This window comes from Convolutriloba macropyga, chromosome 11 (assembly GCF_964194025.1).
Source record: "Convolutriloba macropyga chromosome 11, txConMacr16.3, whole genome shotgun sequence".
Classification (NCBI taxonomy): domain Eukaryota; kingdom Metazoa; phylum Xenacoelomorpha; order Acoela; family Convolutidae; genus Convolutriloba; species Convolutriloba macropyga.
The window spans coordinates 12,527,198-12,534,498 of NC_134478.1; the positions used below are offsets into that span (position 1 = coordinate 12,527,198).

Here is a 7,301-nt window from a genome sequence, read left to right on the forward strand (position 1 = left end):
ATTAGAGCGTTTCTAAATTTTATAGGAGCGTTTAGTAATGGTCTTTGTGCGATCACTCAGGAACAATGCACCCGTTTTTGATTGTGAATGCTACGAAGAATCATATACGATGTGGCGGGATTGCCAGGGTTCTTCAGTGGTGAATCAAAAACGGTTGCATTGTTCCTGAGTGATCGTACAAAGACCATTACTAAACGCTCATATATAACTTAGAAACGCTCTAATTATCACGCTAATCACTCAGATTAAGATTGCAAAACTATTTCGTAAAAATTCGAAGAAAAAAGACGAAGGAGCCCTCCAAAAATTTTAATTTTTTATCCGCGGGATAATACTATTAAAATTTTGAAGCAATTGTTTTAAGAAGACGCTTTGACCTCAAAAAGAGATGGATACATTTGATTACATTCGGCGTCTTATGAACTGGGATACTCTTCTGAGAGGATTTCGAGTCAGTTTTGGATTTCTAAACACTGTTCTCGTTCTAATTATGATCAGACCGTTTCATGCGCCTATCGTGAAAATGGTAGAACGGCTTCGCAGGCAGTTTGGATGCATGAACTAACTTTCAAATAAAACCAACCCTGAATTAACAAACTTTTCCCTATATCTTTATATAAAACAATCCCTATCAATTTAATTCCAAAGAAAATAGAGTCTTCAAACGAAACATAATGCTGAGTTAATGCAGCAAGCGTGAAAAAACCTCAATACTATCTTGCGAAAAAAAAATTAACTGGGCGGGACAATGTTGATTGAAAAAAAAGTAAAAGCTCACAAATTCGTTCTATGTTCTGTATAGCGTGTTCCAAAAAAACCCAAAGAGATTAGTGAAAAGATCTGCGAGCGCAAAGACCGGTGGCAAAATGTGGCAGCAGCTGCCTGGGAACCAAGTATCAAAGAGGCCATAAAATTAAAGTCCAACAAATGAGACCCAGGCAAGCGAACCCTAGAAAAGTGATATAATCAAGGAGCTGAAATGTCTGCGTCTGGCGGATCCAGTACCTGCGCGTTCACCATATTTGGTTTTCCAATTCTAATTTTACGAACAACACGCAAATAATTTTTCTCAATGCATTTCGCAAAGTTATAACAGCCAGACTTAGCAGCTCACATCCTGAGCCAATACCTTCAGAACGCAATCAATTGCTGTAACCAGACGAAGTCTTAACAATGACTAAAATTTTACTCCCCTAATTCTACGAAATTTTTTGGTCACGTTTACCAAACTTTTTTGGTCAATTCGAAATTTTCACTAAAACTGTTTTAAGACTTGTCAAGCTCAAGTTAAGTCTTGACTATGGCTTGACAAGTCTTGAGAATTGAAATAAGACGTGATCAGTACTGATTAGTCGACCCAAGACGTGTATTTCACTGGGGAAGTACAGATCAAGACTTGAAACTCGTTCCGGGCAAATTGATAACTCGTAGAAATCTGAACAGAGAAAAATAATCGTTACTATGGTGTGTCACGGTTATTGCCTTTGTTTAAGAGAAACCACGTCTTAGGCCGATTGTCTGTTGTCTTCGAGCCCTACATGGAAATCTTTTTCAGACTGTGGCTTGACAGTCTTTCAGACTGTTTCTCTAAGACTGTTTCTCTCCAAAAAGTCTCTCAGACTTTTTCTCTCAAAAAAGAAGACTGTTTCTCTCCAAAGAAACTTTATGAAAGCCTTTAATCAATCAAGCAAAAACACATTCAAAACATGTAGAAACTTGGTCTTCCAGAAAATCCCTCTTTATTTCCATGGACTTATTATCGTAAGTCGAACTGGAGTCCAGCTAGGATATCTGCCGCAGCCTTCCCGGGTCGAGGTTTGGCGTTTAATTTTTCGTAAGAAAAGCGGTGAAATGCGGTGGAAAAAATCACCGCGTATTTCTTACATCTTTTTGCGGTGAATGCGGTGAATTGCGGTGAATTACTTATTTTCACTGTGTTCTCGGTATTCTTGCAAAAAAGAAACTTCTATACACGGGGTCGAACCTCTCACCTCCTGCATTTCTTCAACTTCTTATTCCACTGCGCGAACTATCACTTACTTCAATGCTCTTTCTTGTGAAATTAAATCAGATCCAGTAAACGTTGGAAAACAAATGCGGTGTTTTTTGTAGGAAATGCGGTGAATTTTGCGGTGAATTTTTTCTAAGAAATGCGGTAAAGTCCTGTGAATATTTTTTCACCGCATTCACCGCATTTATTGCATAATTTTGCCACGAAAATTGATGCAATAAATTTTTGTAAAATATATGGTGAAGTCAGCGGTGAATTTTTGTAAGCAATGCGGTGAAATGCGTTGAATTATTTTTTTTTACCGCATTCGCCGCTTTTCTTAAAAAAGTCATCAAAAAAACCTCGTTCTGGGTTTGTTTTACGTTTTTAGGTTGTATCCAAATGTTCAAAAAACTATTGGAACATTCTCGCGTAATTGCTTTAACATGAGGAAAAAACAGTTCTCAAGGTTTAAAATAAATTTTTAAAAGATCTCTCATTTTTAGAGCATAAATTGTCTCTTAGCTACTGATTAATATATATTCCACAAATCGATAATGAGAGTTTCTTGGAGCAGCTCATAAATTAAATTTTTTGAGAGCAAAAAACTTGAAAAAAAGAGTTGTCAAAATAAAATGAATGCTAGAAAAAAAATGGAAATGCTCAACCATTCACATTGCAAATGCAAATTTTTCAAAAACAGAATAGGTGGTCTGAAACCATTTTACAACCTTCGAACAAATAAATATCAATAGATTCTAGAATTTTCCAAAGTTTTTTAATGTTTTTCAAAATTAAAAAGTCGTATTGAGCCTTTTTGGAGGCTATGCCATCCAAGAGTTTTCATCGGAACGGTGTGCACTACAGGTGAATCTTCGGGAATAAGAACATCATGGATCAACAGTTCCCGCTCTGCGTAAGTTCTGTTCTATCAGCTACAAGAATAATCACAGCAATTTGTTGAATGTGACCAATCTATAACGGCAGCCAAAACCACCCAAATTGCTACGCAACTCAAAAACTTTCACACGCGGTAGAACTACAAAAATTTTTCAGTATCAGAGTTTCGATAGAGAAAAAACCATACCTCATGCTTGCTAGCCATACGTCATGCTGCTCACTTTGTCAGTGATACAACTTCGTCTTGACCCGCTTGCTTTCTATAAGGGGCAATGAAATCCAAGTGGGCTGCAATGAATACAGACAAGAAATCTCGTTGCTTTTTATAGGCAGCAAAAAATTGTTGGCCAAGAAGATGGATCACTGGACAACTATGATGGGAGGCCATGTCGCTCCCTACTGTTGAAAAGGAGATACAATCTATCCTCTTGAACATCCAGACCAAAACTCAAGCAAGCCCGAGTTTGGGTCTGAAGGTTCTCATTCTGCCCAAGTGCAAGTTTTTATGCTGCTCGCAAAAATGTTTTAGAACTAAATAACAATTCCAAATCAATTGATTTTTACCTTCCATTGCCATTAGGCCGAATTTCAAAAGCTTTCGGTATGATAGTAGTGTCCCACTTGGACGAAAAAAAACATATATTAATTTCAGGAGGGAATACTGGTGCATACATTGCGTTAACAGAGGACACGAAGAAAAGTTATGAGAAATGCCGAAGTTAAGGAAGACGATTAATTGCACTCGCTACCTTCCGAAACATTTCTTGTATTTCCCTCTCAAAAATTACATGACTTTAAGTAGGACCAGAATTGTTTACAGTTGAACTGATTCCCATTTCAGATGCATCCAGCATCTTAGAAGCATCCAGCATCTCCAGCAATATTAATGATTTTGATCAAGCGTACCACGGCCATGCAGTTCGCAGGCAGATGTGAATATGACAGGCACTTTTTGAAGTAAGTAAGGAAACTAATGAGTCACAATAGACCAGCAGCTTTACTGGCACTGAGAACTCAATTGTGGTTAAACGTTTTATGTTTTTTCCAACACCTTATTTAATTGACGACACAATACCTAAAACTTGAAAATTTGGACATATAGCAATTTGACTTAGTTGATTGACTATAGCCTAATGTTTAAGCCCAATTGTGTTCGTCTACTGGAACAAATTGAAGACACGATTATTTTCATGCTTCGTGAGATGAACTGATTTATAAATGCAAAATTTTAAAATGGTGTGAATAGAGCACAAAGAAGGTTTAAATTCGTTCGTTCAACGCATCCATGGATACATCATTTTGTATGTTAACTTTTAAGCAGATCATTTAAAATTCAATTGTTTCGACACCCGTACCTAAGCCCTAGTGTATATCAGCACTGAATCTTTAAATAATGCATTCTGTTTTTTCGTCTGACCCTAGCTATATTAAAATTATCAGACTGATTTTTAAGATGAGTCAACCGGGCACAATTTTGTTTACATGATTTCATTCGGAACGTAAATAATTACATCTTAGTTGGTTCTTGGCATGAACAATTCGCGGCTTAATTTACTCTTGGTATTTATAAAGAGCGTCTGATTTTGTTCTTGGCATAAATAAAGCGCCGCTGAAATTAACAGGTTCATGAACAAAAAACGACTTGCTTTCATCTGCGCATAATTGGTCTCACTCGAACCTCGAATGTTCGCTTAGTCATGAAATTGATCTTCTTTCTGTGCCTTTGTGTCCTAATTTAATGATGGTCACATCAGTGAAAACCTTGCAATCAAATAAAGTGAATTATTATAAACATGCCGGGATAAAGAGAATAAATAAGGTGAATTAAAATAAACATGTCCGGATAAAGTGAATGAAGAAGTGATGAAAGTGAATTATTAGTGGTATTAGTTCTGAATTTGATATCACAGTTCCCTGATTGATCCCTGTTTGATCTGTTGGATTCTGTTTGATATCCCGGACCCGAGTGTCATAGACTTTCATTACTGAATCAGTACATCCCAATAGTATATCGACGATTCAGTACTGAATCAGAGTGACCTAAGGGTACTTTGTTAGCCAAGTATGTTCAGTATAAATCCAGAAAGCATTTTTTCTGAAAGTAGGATGAACATGATGATTCGAGTCTTTCATAATGTTCATAGGGTTTTCAGAAAAAAAAATGAAATTTTCGAATAGATCTTAAAAATTTTGGTTGAGCATGAAGATGCTATTTTCAACCATCCGCAAGCTAATTCCGTTGGTTTATCTACAATCACATCCGTAATCTGGGGGGATTCTATACTGTTCTATACTGAATCACAAGTAGATTAATCTACTTGTGATTCAGTCAGACACCGAAATTCAGACACCGTAATTCCGTAATCTGGGGGTCAGACACCGTAATTCCGTGAAACACATGTGTTGAAGACGGGACAGTGCCACATTCAAGGTGGCTGCAGGTATGAAGTTTTGGGTCCCGATGGGTGAATGGGCAATGATGGAAATTGTTCAGTGCCAACCCGGAGAACGTGTTTCAGTTCGAGAGGAGTAGTAACAACAACACTGCATTATTACAAAGAATATTGAGTACAGTACGTGGAAGATCAGAAAGCGGCGAGAGTTTTGAAAGTGAAGAGAGTGAAGAAGAGGGATGCAATGAGAGTGAAGACTGTTGAATCTCTGCACTATGGGATCAAATCTCTGCAGAGCTGAAGAGAGTGAAGACAAGGGATGCCATGAGAGTGAAGACTGTTGAATCCCTCAGACTCTTGATTATTTCAGACTCTTGTTTTCAGAAGAGCTGCCGCCAGTGTTTCAAGTCTATGCTGTTTGAAACGTTTAATTGCGATGAATTTTGATAATTATCGCTTTGAAGTATTCGATTGTATTAATTAGAGTTTTCTTTTTGTTTGTTTTTTCTTGAGGTGCAAGTTTTTTTGTCAGACTGATCAGAGCAAATTCAGAGAAAAAGTCATGATGTTCAGAAAAAAGGCAGAGGAAAAGGACATAATGTTCAGAATGAATACAGAGAAAAAATCATTATGTTTATAAGAAATTCAGAATTTTACTATGAATTTTACTATGAAATGTCTATAAAATGCCATGATCAGAACTCTGGTCATAGTAAAAATCATAATGAAATTTTTTATGATTCAGTACTGAAATATCATGACACACAGATCCTGGATTCGATCTCTGCTAAAATGTTTATATTTCTCTGTTTATGTGGATCACATTCTCTTTTTTCGGCCATCTGGTACCCTCTCTGTAAGCCCCCCCCCCCCCCCCAGTCGCTCGTGTACATCGCTACCTTCGCCTTCGACGACAACCTGGTCCACAGTGATTACTGGACTCTGTGTCTTCGAACTGAAGATGAGCAAAGTAGTACGCGGAGCACTGTCATCATCAGGACAGCACCGTTGTTGGACGACAACGTCTTTAATTGAACCAAAAAGAATATCTGAAACAACCAAAAGCAAGAGGCACCGGAAAGCAGCAAATGTAACATCAAGACACATTAATGATAGAATAGTAAAAACAGAAATAAAACAAGCACAATATTTTAATTAAAGCTCGGGGCATTGTGACAACTTGTAAATTTGATGACAAATCAAGCATCATCGTTCAAAGACACAGAGTCCAGTGATCACTGTGGTTGTCGCCGAAGGTGAAGGTTGCCATTTGCACGAGCCAGTCTGGGGGTTCAAAACGAGTGTGCCGTATGACTCAAAATGGTTAAAACCAGCCTTTGCGAAAGTTCAAAATGGGGCAAATATGGAGGAGGTGGTGGGGGATGGGCTGAGAGCTCTTATGAAACACTCTGGGGAAGTGGGTTGCGGCGGCAGGGGGCGTTGGGAAAAGAAGAAGAAAGCTTTATTTTAGATTGAATTTTAGTTTGAATGACTACCGGAAGAAGATCTAATTAACCATGAGATCCCAATGACAAATTGTCCTAAATTTGTCCTAATTTGTCAGTGTGATCTAATGGCTCATTCAATTTGACTACCAGAAACGCACGCTGAAGGCAAAATACGGAAATCGCCATTTTGTTTCACTGAAATGCCTGTTTTTCGAAATTTTTGATAAGTGAAGCATGATCATAATGTTTTCCATGCAGTATGCCCAATGTGGAATCAAACTGCCTCACGTCATGCCAAGTGAAGATTCAGCCTTCGATCGTACATACCAAGGCTGAACTCAGGTTATGAGTAACCATGCCAGAACTGGTGTTTATCTGGACAGGGTGAGTTTTTATTTTTTACTTGTTTTTAATAGTTGCATACTTGATATTATGGGTTTTCAAGGAATCAGCAATGGAATGTACCGGGACTCGGGTACGAGCATATTCTATACTTATATTCAGCACTCTTAGGCTATCGATTCTATCAACAATGACACCTGAAATTGTTTTCCAGATTAAGGTCTTCAA

The 7,301-nt window shown here is 37.8% G+C and overlaps 1 protein-coding gene and 1 long non-coding RNA gene across 2 annotated transcripts in view; one reads left to right on the forward strand and one right to left on the reverse strand.

Moving 5' to 3' along the window:
• LOC142349851 (uncharacterized) overlaps positions 1-624 on the forward strand; it is a 10,542-nt gene extending 9,918 nt beyond the window's left edge. The window contains exon 3 of the long non-coding RNA XR_012760851.1: positions 387-624. This is a non-coding gene — a long non-coding RNA (uncharacterized LOC142349851). The remainder of the gene's footprint in view (positions 1-386) is intronic.
• The window catches only part of LOC142349540 (endoplasmic reticulum resident protein 44-like), a 558,035-nt gene that overhangs the window by 390,923 nt on the left and 159,811 nt on the right, over positions 1-7,301 (reverse strand). The window lies entirely within an intron of this gene.